Here is a 15,476-nt window from a genome sequence, read left to right on the forward strand (position 1 = left end):
GCCTAATCTGACATGCATGTCTACAGGTGCACTCTAGCTATGGTGGCTAGAGGACTCCAATTGGTCGTAAAAGTGTTGTGTGAGGTCTTCTACGGATGTTCTCTGTATACCACAGAATATTTATGTTGTTTTGCCTTGCTTGTATCCATATACATGCGTTTACAGTATTGACTTCTGTTGAAATCTGGATGATAATTTCTACATGCTGTGTCCTCATAACCCTCCTTTTCTTTGGGTAAGAATAGGAAAGTGAAGCTATAAGAGTTGTAAAAAGATCAGAAACAGATGAATCAAAAAAAAAAAAAGATACTTTTTAATATTGAAATGTTATATTTGAAAAAAAATCATTTTCCTGTTTTAGCCAATTATTAGTCAAATTTGCTTTAAAAGTGAAAATTGAAAATTATGAGAAATTTTCATAAGCTGTATTTTTGAGTCACTGACTGATTCATAGTAGCATTTAATGCCCAACCATAGTGTAAGATCTGCATATACCTTTTCTCTACTCTTATTTTTCTTCATTTAACCTGTATCTGAGCCATATGGAGAGAATTTGGCTGTAGTACAGAACTTCTCAATTTATTTAACAGATTAATTTATGAAAATATAAAGATCACATTCAGAGCTTCAAGATGTAAATTTTTACTAGAACGCAGTGTACTGAAAACTGTACTAACCTTCTCCTGACTTTCCGTGATGACACATTTTGTATTTGTCATTTCTACAGCCACAGTATAGAGTGCCCACTTCTGATCCAAAGCATTTTCATCTAATGCATCAGCATATGCTTGCAATTAATTTCACATGACATTTTAGTAAATGTTAGAGAGTGCTGACTGAAGAACAAAATATATGATAATTCTTTTATAATCCATTTTTTTTTCAGCCATGCAAATATGTTTTCATGCTTTCAGAAAATATTATTACAATATTTTTATAATGCCACGAAGATGCAAGTTCAATTACTGAATTACATTCTTCATCTTAAATCATCTACATTTGATGATTTGAGGGAGTTATTCTGAAGTTAGAAAGATTTTTTTAGCCTGTTCGTGTTTGGACATAAAACAATAGTATCGATATCTTCTGTCTAACTTTTTCAGGATACAAGAAGTTCTGTATTTACTCAAGAGAAAGAGAGATGGATGCAACTGAATAATGTTCCATTAGAGTAGAATTTTGTTGTGGCCTTCACGGTATTACAGGCTTCTTTTTTTGAAACACTTTCTGGCAAGCACTGGTTTTCTTCTGTCTTTCATGGTATTCATGATATTTTTGTTTGCATAAACTACCAATTGATATTAGTAACTTTACATTTTCTCTAAATAAAAATTCTAAAAATTCAGTCAGATCAGGAGTTCTGCTTCATCCTAATAACACTGCTGTATTCTTTTATGTTTTTCTCATCACAATCCTTGGAGTACTGTTAGGTTGCTTCATATTCACTTTTTTACTACTACATCTTTTAAAGAATCAAAGTTCATCTGTATTTCTGGTCCTGTGTTGATGTCTACACAGGTCACTCTGAAAGTAATGCCTTCTATTTATTTCCATGGAAACTACAGCACATGCAGAGCACAATGACAATATTTGACAGAGCACATTCTCACTACAGCACGCTATTTTTCAACATAGTCACCACCATTAGCTATGCATTTTTGGCAGTGATGAACAAGAACCATCTCTGATTTCTGCCCAGTTGCTCACTTCACTGAAATTGCATTCTGACAGTATGTGAAAGCTGTGACCCATTTTACTCCTGGGCAATTTTTGGTAGGTGAGTGAGACAGCCTAAGAATTCTTTGAGAAGTTCATTCTTATGTCATCAATGTGATTAAGTGAAAAATTAAATTTGTTTCTGTAGGGTGTAAGTCAAGTTGTAGATGTATTAATAAAATATCCAATAGAAATAGAATAGTAAAATATTCCAAAAGTTTTTTATCCCCTGTCTACACCCACTCTAAGCAGTCTTCCAATTCACCAGATACAGCCAAAGGTTTCTCTACACATCATTTCCTTTGTTACTATATGTTTTAAACATTACAGCACTGTTGTCATAGAATTTCCTTACTAGACAATAAGAAAAATTTCCCCACCACTCAAGTGAGAGACTCTTAGCTTCAAAACACCGTGTTAAAAATTAAGATCAATGAAGTTTAGAGAGATTTGTTGACCCTTCCATTAAAGATAAAGTGTTACTTTATCTTTTAGTGTGAGTAGATTGAAAAGTAAGAGCAAGTGCATTTGATATATCATAAGTGCTTCTCAAGCATACACTTCTGCAACCAGTACTAACTTTTTCTAATTACCTAATTTGCAAACATAGACCACATTACTAAACTTTAATAATCCAAATGTAATATTAAACCAAACGTATTAGAAAGGAAATGTCAGACTAATTCTATTTACTTATATTAAACAAACATAATTTCATTTAAAAAGCAGGTTAGTTAACAGGGTAGGGTTTCTCTGAAGCTATGCTAATTTGCATGATCTATGCCCCTTTAATTTATTATTAATGGTGGTCCATATAATCTATTCTGTATTCCTGATACTGGGCTGAAAGCCTGTAACTACTAAGCTTCTTTCATTAGTTTCCTTTTAATCTTCTCAAACATTACCAGTATCCAAATCCTATTTAGAAACAGCACCATTTGTGCATACTTCCTACCAGATCTTTATAAACTTTTAGATATAAATTAGATAGATCTGTTGAACAAAAGAAATTTTGCATTAGTAGCTCTCATTCATCATTCCTTTTGAATGTAAACATATTTTTGAGTATTTAAGTATCATTTTAAGTATCAAACATGAGTTGTTTGATACTTAAGGAAAATATTTCACATTTCTGTGCTTTTTTTAAAAAAGTAATATCATTTCTCTTCCACCTTTATGGAGTAATGTACGCAAGTTGGTTTGCTGCAGTGTCCATTTCCCCCACTTATGTCTCTGATGAAGCAAAGGTTTTTGTAGGGGAAAAAAAGGCATTATAATCATAATTAAAGACTTCTTCAGAATGCATATGCACAGGAAGCTGAATTAAGCCACTTTATTTCTTACATATTCCAGGTTCCTTTACAGCCTTATCATCCTTCTAAGAGGTTTTTAGTATATAATTAAGATAATTGCTTCCATCATATTCTCCTCTGGATAACATCTCTGATAACATCCTTACAATAGAATGTTATTAAAAATACTCTGTCGTTTCTGAAGTTAAGCTCATGGGGATGACTGATACCACATGAACAGTTCATTGTCATATTACATATAGGCACATATTACATATAGGTACATATTACATATAGGTCTCCACCTGTCCAATATGTCCATACAGTTTCACTTTCCAAAGGACTAGTGTACATTTTTTCTGCAAATGAGAGAAAAAGGCTGCTGCTTGACATATGCTGAGCATTTTCTCATGATTCATTTCTTTTTATCATTATTCTTTGAAGTACAGATGAAAAAAAATTTAGCTTTCACAGGATTTTTGGACAATTTTTTAAATGAGAGCTGAAAGTATTCCTCAACAAAGTATGTACTGACCAAAACTGAGCTCCATCCATCCTGGTGTGATTGCCAACTAGAACGATCTCATTATACACTTGATTGCATGCTGTCAGACAAAACCATTTTTTCAAATCAAGGCAATAATTCAAAGGAACACAATTAATTTGAAGCACTCTGCATTTTAAACCTGTATGCAAATATTATTAATCACGATTCAAATGTTTTCTTTATTAAGTGGCTATTAGTTCCAGCATTTTTTGCAAGTAGGTTTGAGTCAGGGACAACATATGCATAGACATATAGAACATATTCCATTCTCTTAAGTAATCTTACACTTCAAAATGCTCATTAGATTATTCTGTAATTGAACAAATATAAGTAACTGTATGAATAATACCGATTTAACAGATATGCGAGGAGAAATAATGCTATAAAACTTACTAAATTGTTAACACTAGTGGTAATAGCAAAACTTCGTATTTCTCATTTAAATTGTTTTCATCTTATGTGCATCTGGCATGTTCTAGGGAAATATGAGCTTCTGTAATGGGTAATACTGCATGGAGATCTTCAGTAGGCATTTAGCTCATATTATATGTCACCTGGTGCACCTGTGATTTCCTACAAGCCTTTAATTTAATTTTCTACAGACCTTTTCAAATTGAATTTACTCAGTTTTAAAAACCTTGTCAGATTGAATCTTATTCAATTTAGAAGCTGAAAGGAAGCTGCTATCTTATACTTCGTATTTTTTATTATATTAACCTCAAGAGTTTGCGTGTTCTCCTGTTTTGCATTAGGATGAACCTGAGTCCTAAAATTTGAGAGATGCAATCTTCAATAAACAGTGGGCTTACATCTACAATGTCATGAAGTTCAATTTTTTTTAAAAAAAGCTAAACTTGTTTTTTCAGAAACAGGAAATGCAGTACAGGCACATCTTGAATCACACCAACAGCTCAGCTGACTTCTGCTACAGATGAATTTCTCCACTCTTTTGCTCTCAGTGTCTCCAGTAAAGCTGTTAAACTCTAAACAACTAATCATTAGTCACTATAGTATACATATCTTATCATCCAGACATTCTCGACTGTTGCAGAAAGTTATGACATTAAAAATGTTCCTGTTCTCTCCTGCTCTTCTTGTACTTTTTCAGGCTTTTTGGATACTTTCTATTGAAGTTTGTAAGTTGAATACAGCTTACTAGACAGTGCTTTGTGACTTGCTATGAATGGGGAATAGAAGATGCATAGACTACAGGTGCCTTGAAGCACAATTATATAATTGCCTGAATTTAGAGATTAGATCTGATGGCTTGAGTGATCTCTGCTATTTCTGTGGCCTATATAAAAGAGGATGTGGGGGAACATCAGGTACCAGGCTATTATGTGAATGGCTGAATCTGTACCCTAGCATGTAAGAATGTTTTTCAGCATTGGGCATATTTCCATCCTAGCTGCATCCCAACACCACATCAGGCCAGGGTATATTAATTCAATCCCTTCCCCTCTTCAAGAACAAGGTTGAGCTCCCATAAGACCTGAGATCTAAATAATCAAAAGGTAGGTTTCTGTGATAGCTAACTTACAGTCTTTGCCTTTTTTTTTTTTCCCATTAATCCTTTTTGCAAGCAAACGCCACGAGTTCTGTCCCAATCCAAGAATAATTTCTGATGAAAATATCGTGAAAATGATACATTTTCCCAGGAAAATCAGTTTTGATTAGTCAGTTTTTATACGGTGAAAGTAATTTGTCAAAAGATTTGGTACTGGTGAAAGTAATTCGTCAAAAGATTTGGAACTAGCTATTCACTGTATTCATATGTCATTTTGATGGCTTTGCTAACAGATATTGAGATCTCTGATATGGTTTACGAATTTTAAAGCAAACTTTTCTACTACACTATATCTGGAAAGCAAAACTCTTGGCATACCTTCCTAAATGTTGTTAAAATAACAATATTTATGAAAATATGAAGTAATTACTAAAACAAACCATTTTTGTACATAATGGAAAGATTTATTTGTTTTGTTCAGTGTCAGAGATGATAAAAAATAGAAAAACATGAATTCCTAGTGAAGGTAGTCAGTGTTTCATTCTGGGAAAAAAAAAAAAAAAAAAAAGAGAGATTTTTCCTCCTGTTTTTATTTTACATTAAATTAAAAACAGAAATTATTTATTATCATTTTCACTGCTTCTGTCTCCCTTTCTGCATCTGCTAGTGCTGACAGCAGTATGTAGCTTGCTGCCAAAAAGTTTCTATTACTTTGCAGAGATTTCATTTTTATTTTTTATACCATTTTCATTTTCATACAGGCCATCTCAAAAAAGAAACTTGAAGTGTGCCAGAAATGTAGGATATTGCTATATGTCAAACTAGGATGGGACACTGCCAATCCACATATGTATAGATAACAGCATATCTTTACTGGCAGCTGGTGATAGAATCATTTCCTCCTGCAGACAGGATATCAAAATAGTCTTTCCCTTTTTTCTCAGTATACCTTCAAACACTTCAGATTTCAAAGAACACATAAGAAAGAATGTTTTCACACTTGGTTGCTTTATTGTTTTCAAAAAGGAGAAAAAGTCTCCAGAAGGATCGCTTCATATGTTTCTGCTCCAGGATAAGGCTTCATATTCTTTATCTATTACAGTATATCATTGTACACAGTATCATCTTTTCTGGATGAGGATAGTAAAATCAGCTGTTAGTAAAAATACTCCTTCCACTGTTGCTCCTGCTAATCCCTTAACTTTCAGATATGACTCCCTCTCTGCAGAAGATATTTAAATCATTTAGTACAAGTAAAATCAGTTTCTTACCAGCAGTACTGGACCTGAAGCTAGATTTCTCGCTCAGAGCAATTCTATTATTTTTCGACATTTTTTTTCTGTCCTACATTGTGATGAAAGATAATAAAATTCTGTGCCTATTTTTTGCAAGCAAGCAAGCAAGAATTTTTTTTGTGATAAATTCTGTGTTTTCCAGTTTTTCTTATCCAACCTGTTATAACTTTAACAAGGATCTGCCAGTGATGAATTTCTTAAAAGTATTGAATGCCTTGTGAAGCCCTTGCGAACACTAAGCAATATGCTTTTTCCACTGCTCATCAATATTGCTAGATATCAGCCTTGTAAACACACTTTGGAATGAACTTGATACTCATATTGCCCAGCGAGGTTGTGGATGCAGTCTCCCTGGAGGCATTCAAGGCCAGACTGGATGGGGCTTTGAGCAACTGAGTCTACTGGGAGGTGTCCCTACCTACAGCAGGGACGTTGGAACTAGATCATCTTCTGACCCAAACAATTCTATGATTCTGTGATTCTATATTCTCATGGAATAATGAGAATTGAGTAAGTCATGTTGGTTAGAAGTTCAGACAGTAAAACTGTCAGGAATTCGGTGAATTCTGCTTTTGGTTTTGCCTAAACACTTGCCTGTTATCATGTAAGAATTAGATATGAGGAGAGCCAGAATAAGTAGGAAATCTGGCTAAGTAACACTAGTGCACACTACCTGCTGAATAGAAAGCTTCTTTCTACTTAGCCATCTTAATCACTTATCTTATGGTGGATAAAATATACATTTCTTAGGAAACTAAATACTTTAGATATATATGACATACAAAAATGTAAGATTTTCAGAGTGTGAGTTGAGCCAAAGTGAGAGTGAGAGAAAGTCCCAGAGCGAGTGAGAGTCATTCAAAAATTTACAAACTTTGGATATGAATATTTGGGCATTTAAAAATATAATCCTAACTTTTTGGCCTTCACACGTTTTCTTATCTTTGTTACTTCAATGTTTTATTAGAGAGCTTTACTAATTGATACTTCAGAAGAGATGAAGCTTATGAAAATATAATTTTGTCTATACATTACATTTCCTTGCAATTAAAGATAGATGCATATAAGTCAGCTTATCTTCAGGGCTGATTAAATTATTTATTAATTGAACTTGATCCCTGGGGAGTATTGCTATCATCAGTATTATTTAAGTGGTTTGAGAGCACTAACTCTGATCACATTTCCAGTTTATATTTTGGGATAATTTGAAAATGTAGCCTAAAGCAGCTATAGTGTTTGCAGTAGTAAAATGCCATCTCTGAATGGCAGTTCTGATGTTCTCTTTGGATTATAGAACAAGCCTTGTGAAATAATGAGGCATCCATGCAATAGCATTCAGTGGCATCTCACTGATGACATACATTTAAAAATAAGCTTGAATATTCCTGTTATGTATAATTATCTGGGGGTACGAGGATGTTTTGTTTTACAAGACCACTGGTCTTTTAGTGAATGTTGGAACAAATAAAACAAATCCATGCCCTGTGGTTTCCACTAAACTTCCAGAAACAAGACTACATGCTGAGAAGAAACAAATATGGACATCTAGTAAATATCTTTCTTGAGCCTTGCAGCATTTCACTGTGAACCTTTTAAACATGTGAAAGCAGCCAAGAACAACAACATTTCAGAAAAAAAAGTATATGACGACTGTGTAGCATTGTTTTTGAATGCTCAATTAGACATCAACAGCTTGCAGAGGCAATCTCAAAAGATTACTCAGGAAATGGTGGAAGTCACCCATCATCTCTCATTAGCATTTAATGAGAGATATTTTTCCAGACAGTTGCTCGGTATTACAAGAGTTATAGAAGCTTGAAGCAGTTCCAAAATCTATTTGTGCAGGTGGGTGATTAGAGGAAATAAGAAGTTGACGATAGTCATACCCAGCTCTTGTGGATGACACAGAAACAACTAAGCAGACTCCCTGTTGCCACTGGAATGCAGTTCACTGGTAATTAATTCCAAACACTATCCTGAAATAGCTGCCACATCCAAGATTGGACCAGTTATAGCTTCAAGTGCTTTCAACAAGACAGTTGCAGATATGTATTTACAATCCTGCTCAGAACAATGGTTATTCAGGTTTAAGTGTTCAGGAAACAAAGCAAATTCAAAAGAGCAAATTCAAACAGCCCAGTCCAACTGTTCTCTGTATGCATCCAGTGTAGCTACCTACTGACTCTATTGTTCCATATTCCATCTGCTCTTTTGAAATTTTTCCGCATTGTTCATTCCTTGAAATCCTGAAATACATGCTCGTCCTTATCTGTAATTCCTAGATTTGTTCCATATTAAATAGTTATCTAGAAGCAAATTCCTTTGGGGCTGTAATCAAGTTAGAACAATTTTAAAGTTAAATACTGTACTATTGGAAATTGCTTAGTTCCTCAATTGGGGGACTTTAGAACATGCATGTCTTTCTTCTTCTGATAAAATAGTAGATTTTCTAAATTTTTTCCAGGTTTTCTCCTTGAACTGCAGCCTGGCTTAATTTACCTTATTACAAATATTATGGATCTCTGCAGTAGGCCTGGATCTTGTAGGAGACATTACATTTTTATCTCACGTAATTCAGGAGATATTATATGTGGCAGCTTTGTATCAAATAGGGAAATTCCTACTATTTCATGTCTTATTCTTCTCAGTTTGCAGTCTGTTAATTTCTTCCTACTTCTTCTTGTAGGTTCCTGCGTTGTATATTTACTGCTGGTGGAACCCAGCAGCCCAGATTGTCCCACAAGAATGAGCAGAGCCTAAGTAGTGCTGAATTCATGCAGAATGTTGAGATATGTTGTTCTAGGACTGGAACTGAAATCTATCTATGGACATGTTCTAGAGCAATGGGCAGGCTCTCCTTGTTGTTCCCCAGAGTGAGTTAACTGAGTTTTAGTGAGCCCTTTGTAAAGACTCAGTAAGAGCACTGTGACCAACACAGAATCCCACAGAATGAGGTGCAGGTGATTCCTGAAGTAAGCCTGGGTTTTTTCTTCCTGTTAGAGAAAGCTTAGCAACAGTAGGAAAGTTTCCTTGAGGCATTATCTGGGCAAATTTCTTAGTCTTCTCCCCTGTATGTTTCTATATTCCTGATAAAGCCTCCCTATCTTTGATTATTGCTGGAAAGAGAAAATACTGCTTTGTCTATCACTCCAGTGAGTTTGTAACTGACAAGTGTTCTTTCATTCAGATTATGATTTTTTTTAATAACTCAATGATATTTCCGACTTAGAAGAGATAACATTACTGAAGAACACTAAAATCTCTCTCTTGTATCCATAACAAGCAGGATGTTAATTCTCAACTAGTCAATGAACTGGTGGTTGTTACCTCTGCAGGGAGACACTTAAATTTGTCTACCAGTGACCGACCATACACAAACAGTATAATTGCCCGTTTATCTCCTTTTATAATATTCCAAGATTTCTTTTGAATTTATGGCTGATTTCTGTCTGAGAGAGATGATTTATCTGTTTCTTTTCAGAGTTTTATGCATCCATTGCTGTTTAGAAGAGCTATAACTTGTATAGACAAAAGCATTCCAACATTACCAACAGTTGCCTGTTGTATGTTTTTTAAAGACAGATTAAAGATCGTAGACTGGATTTCATAAATGGTTTTCTAGTGGTTTTCTAATAGGTCAGCAAACTGAATCTGCTGCAGCAGATCAAACTTAGATTTGTCCTGAGATCACACTAAAAACCATTTTGATCCTTACAACATCAAGCCATTTGAAGCACAAAGCTGTTTGTTTTATTGCCCAATGCTACAGTATCCAAAACAGGCATGGGGTATTGGCCCACCTACTTTTGGAGTAGAATATGGAGTCATCTAAACCATGTAGTGCTTGGAGAATACAATGAAGTTATAGCCTCAGTGGCTCAATTAGCCTTTAAGGTTGTTGTCATTAGATATGTGTGGCAATGCATCTGTCTTTAAGTGTGCATGTGCGCATTCATTTTCCACCCCTTTCTTTCTCCTGGAGTGCCAGTGTAAAAGTTTATCCAGGCCCTGAGCATTACATTCTAGAGCTAATAAAATGTCACAATGATTAATTTTGTTTGTATTTAGATGTGTAAAGATGTAAATCTTCAGGAGTTTCAGAATTTAGTATGTATATGTGTACATATGTATGTAAATCGTTAGATGTGTAGCATATCATGTAGTTCTAGATTCTTCAGTGACAGTGGAAGACTACTGATTAAGTGTGTGTTCCATTACGAAGATTTATTTCTGAGTAGAAATCTAATTATAAGCATATTTCTGGAATATGGGAGTTGTTCTAGTTGGTACTGGTATATTGGTATCTGCCTAATAGTTAATATGGAGCAGTTTTTCCTCACAGTGCCTGGATAGTGGGGTGGAATTTTAAGTGAAACAGTTATGTTGAACTGTGGCGGTATGGTCTATTCCTATCCATAAAGGCATTTTTCTGTGTTTAACATACATGTGACAGAAGTCAGTTATCCACTAATTGACTACTGATATCATACAACACAGTAAAAGGCAAAATTCCCAATGCATGCTTTCTTGACAGTTTCAGTTAAACAGATAATATCTTTGTGATTTTGTCTGACACCATAATAGTGATAATGATAACCCATAATGATCATTGAGTTTGACTTCTGGCTCTGCAGAGTACAACCCCAAAATCGGACTACATGGCTAAAAGCAGTGTCCAGGTGCTTTTTGATCTCTGGCAAGCTTATTGCCATGACCACTTCCCTGGGGAGGCTGTTCCAGTGCCTGACCCCCATCTTGGTGAAGAAGCTTTTCCTGATATCCAGCCTGAACCTCCATTGTCACAACTTCAGAGTTTGTTTTTACAGCATACTAAAGATGATAATAGGAACTACTTGCATTCATCTCTTTTGTTGACCTCTTATCCAATAAACTTAGGAAAAGAGAAAAAAACAAACAAAACAAACCTTTCAGTGATCTTTTACCGTAATGCTACAAACAAGTTAACTCATTTGCATGAGAACTTTTAGGAAAAAATTGTTAAATTAGTAGGAGTATGGAGTTGGGATTCGTCACAAGCAGTTCTGGTTGTTGATTCAGTTGTCAATACGTAACTGTTCACTGATGTTTGAAATGCTTTTGGATGACCTGAGCTGATGCTATTGAAATTCCATTGTTAACTTTGCTTTGGCAATTTAATCTGGTCTTACTTGCATACAAACTAAATTCATGAGGTAGCTTTCTAGACTTCAGAGCTAAAGCATACTTTCTCAGTATTATCAAAAAAATTTTCCTTCTTTCTCGTTTCTGTGTTCCTCTGGCCCAATATTTCTTCATTATAATTTATCTATACATGGAGTATATCTGAAATTCTAATCTGCATTAAATGGTTTTCATTGATTTAAAGGGGAATTTTACTAAATTGCAGCTGCATTTAGAGAAATCACATCATGTGAATCTGAAGTTCAGAATCTGAAGAAAAAAAAATTACTGCCATTTCATTGGAAAGCAATTTAGTTACCAATAGATGAGCTCAGAAATTTTTGCATTAGGCCCCGAATTTCTCTTTCAAAAATCAGTCTTACTAAATAGGCAGGTATAACACAATATGTAATGAACTTTTTTAAATTTTATTCAGAAATTCTTTTACTGAGAGACTGCATTGCAGATGAATCATGTAAAGGCAGCAACAGCAGACCAACTTTTATTTCTATGAAAAGATTGGTTATGATGTTAATTCTTATATAATACCTTTTTTATTACATATGATGATAATGAACCTTCACAATTAAAAATATTGTTATGAACAAGACTAATTACATAGTTGCTTCAGAAGTAATACCTCCAATTTATTTCTATGGAAACTACAACAGATAGAGCACAATATCACTATGCTGCCGGTGATAAACGTGAGCCTGCATGCCTCACTTGTAAAAATCTGCACCAGCAGAGGGAACACACTGTTTCACAGCTGCTTTGATGTTGCATTGCGAGGAAGATGTTGCCCATACAGTTTTTCATCAGCTCAAGTCAGAAGGCCCCAAATCTAGGCTATTCAACAAGTGTGCTAATCAAGCCAAGACTGGCAATGTGCTCCATTGCCTTCAGACTGGTTGCGGCCTCGTATGTTGCAAGACAAAGGTTGTCTTCTTCTTTCACTTGACTCTGGAAGTTTGCACCTTCAGTTTAATTAGTGTCATGATGATGATCAGAATTGATGGTTTGTCTGAGCTCTAGTAAATCCTGAAAGGTTACCCTTTCCTATCTCAAAAGACAGTGAACATCACTTTACTCACTGAGGGATGTGTCTTGAACTTTTTCTTCAATGAGGAATTCATGTGTTGCCACTCACGGACTGCCATTTTGACTCTGGCTCGTAATGGTGACATCATGTCACGTCACTCATAATGATGCAATCCAGGAAACTGTCACCTTCAGCCTCATATTGATTCTGTTGGTCCTGACAAACTTGCATATGGTGCTCTTTCTGTTCTTGTGAGCATTTGTGGGACCCACCTGACACAAACTTAGTCATATTCCAACATTGCCACCTTCATTTCCAATGCTTTGAAGCCAGTATTCAGCTCTGTCCACAATTCCATTGTCATAATCCACATATTCAGTAACATGAATCGATGGAGACACTCTTCATTTCGTGGTGGTGTGACAGATTTGCATGGGCATCCAGAACATGGCTTGTCTTTCATGCCACTGTGCCCCTGGCTGAATCACGCCACCCACCTCTCCACTGTGCTCACATTCACTGTTTCATCTCCAGAAACACTCAGCAAGCACCGATGAATGTCAGTGGGTGCAATTTTTTAACTCGTGGAGGAATTCAGTAACACACTTTTGCTTCATATGCACTTCCTTATCAGATGCCATTTTGTCACACTGCCCCTCTGCTGCCATCTGTCACACAGCAACAAAGTGTAATGGGATATTGGTGGGAAGGCTCATCCCCCACCGCTGTACCACGAATATCTGTGCTGACATCATGGGTCAACATAATTAAATAGCAGGTATTATCTTTCAGTCAGCCCTTGTACATGTAAAACAAAAAGCGTCTTTTTTTACAGTTTTATTATATATGACAGTGTGGTGAAAAAGAGATCTTGTGAGGTGCTTCGCTTGCTGCTTTCTTCCTTCCTTATAACCCTCATAAATAGATGCTGTAAGAAGTAAACATCCCATAGCAAATGACTTAAGAACTTTCATATCTTTAAATTTCAAAAACCCAATTACATAACCTTTTTCTTTTTCAATGCCCTGAAATTTCTCTTTTGGCTTTTTTTTCCAAAGAATATATAAAATAGCAATTGATGAAATATGGAATAACAGAAATAGACCAGTAAAAGCCTGATCTGAATTTCTGGAATTTGGTGGAATTTGTTCAATATTCATATTTTTGTGTAAATGAAATCAATTCACCTGTATACAATCAGAGGGCGTATCTCCAATTGAAATATTAGTGTACCTTGAATGTAAAAATATTCTCTTAAATAGCAGCAGGAACAATGTGATGTTCAACTTCCAAGCAATTATGTCATCAATTGTCATCTTTTTATTGTGCAAGGAAAAGATTAATCAGAAAAGATAGAGACGCTGTATCTCTTTTCTTAGAAGCATGAGTTTGACCACTGCTGTTTATATTTGCTACTTGTTCTGTATGTACTTCAGAAACTGGGAGAAGTAGTGCACTAAATCTTGAGAAGTATTAAGATTTCAGATCTGGAAACCTGTCTAATCCTAGGAGAAGTTTAAGAATAATCATCTTTTCAGTATATCCATGAGATTTTGGTAAATTTGATGATAGCCCTTTAAAACCTAGGCTGACAAATTATTTTGGTTCTTTTGAACACAGGAAAAACAAAATGGTGAAAATGGTGAAAATGGTGAAAATCCTTTCCCTATTTTTTTTTTCCTTTGCCTTTAGTATCCATTTTTTTTAAAATCAAAATTGACTCCAGTAACATCATTCCTGTATCAGTTTTTCATGTATGATGGAGGCAGGAAAGAATATTATTAGAACATACTGCACTTCAGTAATTTAACTGCCAGATGATCCCCAGAATCTACTGTTATCTGACTTGTACAGTAACATCTTTTCACTTATTGTAACTTGAGGCTGAAACTAGAAGAGAATGACAGCTCTGTCAGCATTTTGGCCCAGCCTATAGCACCAGTCAGAAATTCAGTAGAGTAGTTAATCTTCCTTCGGTAAACTTGGTGGGTAAATTCTTTATGTGATGAAAGGATGCACTAAAACTTCCAGTGATACAGTTATGGTTACCTAAAGGAAAAAAAAAAAAAAGTTTAGTTTTCTCACCAGCAAAAAAAGAAAAAAAAATATGAAAACATAATTATTATATTATTTAATTACAAAAGAGAATATATTTCAATTTATTCTTAATGAAATGAGTGCTGTATATGTAACAGGAAAAGTCCCCTAAATTGATTGCAGTAGCTAACTCGACGGTGATATTTTCTGCCTGATGAAACAGGCCTAGGTAGTAAATCATTATTGGTTGCCTAATGGGAAGATCCTACTGTGAAAATAAACAGCTGTCCACAATAAAGAAATTGTTTACAAGAAACCATTACATGTCAAATGCTTTCTTCCCTTGAGGGAGAAATGAAGGCCTGAAATATTGAGCAGTTGGATTTTTCTTCTGGGATGTTTATTTTAAAGAAAAATATTGTTTGTACTTTTTTGCTAAGCCTTTTTTTTTTATTTTTTTTTTTACTTTTTTATTTTTCTTTTTTAAGATTCTTAAAAGCCTGATCCTTTTTTATACCACCACTTTATTTCCTTATGAAGGAAAGACTGTATCTACTCTTTTTTGTGAGTGTGGAATATTATGTATATTTATGCATGCACTGTAGCTGTAGAACTTCTTTCTCAGCTTTATCTAGAGAGAAATTTAACAGCTCTGTCTCCCCACATGAATATCTTCCAATAAATCTTCATTCCAAGAATTTCACTTCCAGTCAATTCCATGCTTCTGAGGTAGAACTGTAGTAGGACCAGCCTTTAGTGACCTGTTATTGAACAGGATTGAGAAGAAGCTTCAGATCCCTGTGGAAAAAATCAAAATCTTGTTCATACAAGACCTCTGTTACCTCTGCTGCATATTTAAAGAGTGAGTAAACAAAAGAGT

General features: G+C 34.9%; 1 protein-coding gene across 9 annotated transcripts in view; it reads left to right on the top strand.

The window, feature by feature from the left end:
• Positions 1-15,476, top strand: part of ANKS1B (ankyrin repeat and sterile alpha motif domain containing 1B) — a 403,660-nt gene that overhangs the window by 119,627 nt on the left and 268,557 nt on the right. The window lies entirely within an intron of this gene.

This window comes from Tympanuchus pallidicinctus, unplaced genomic scaffold (assembly GCF_026119805.1).
Source record: "Tympanuchus pallidicinctus isolate F22 unplaced genomic scaffold, pur_lepc_1.0 scaffold8, whole genome shotgun sequence".
Lineage (NCBI taxonomy): Eukaryota > Metazoa > Chordata > Aves > Galliformes > Phasianidae > Tympanuchus > Tympanuchus pallidicinctus.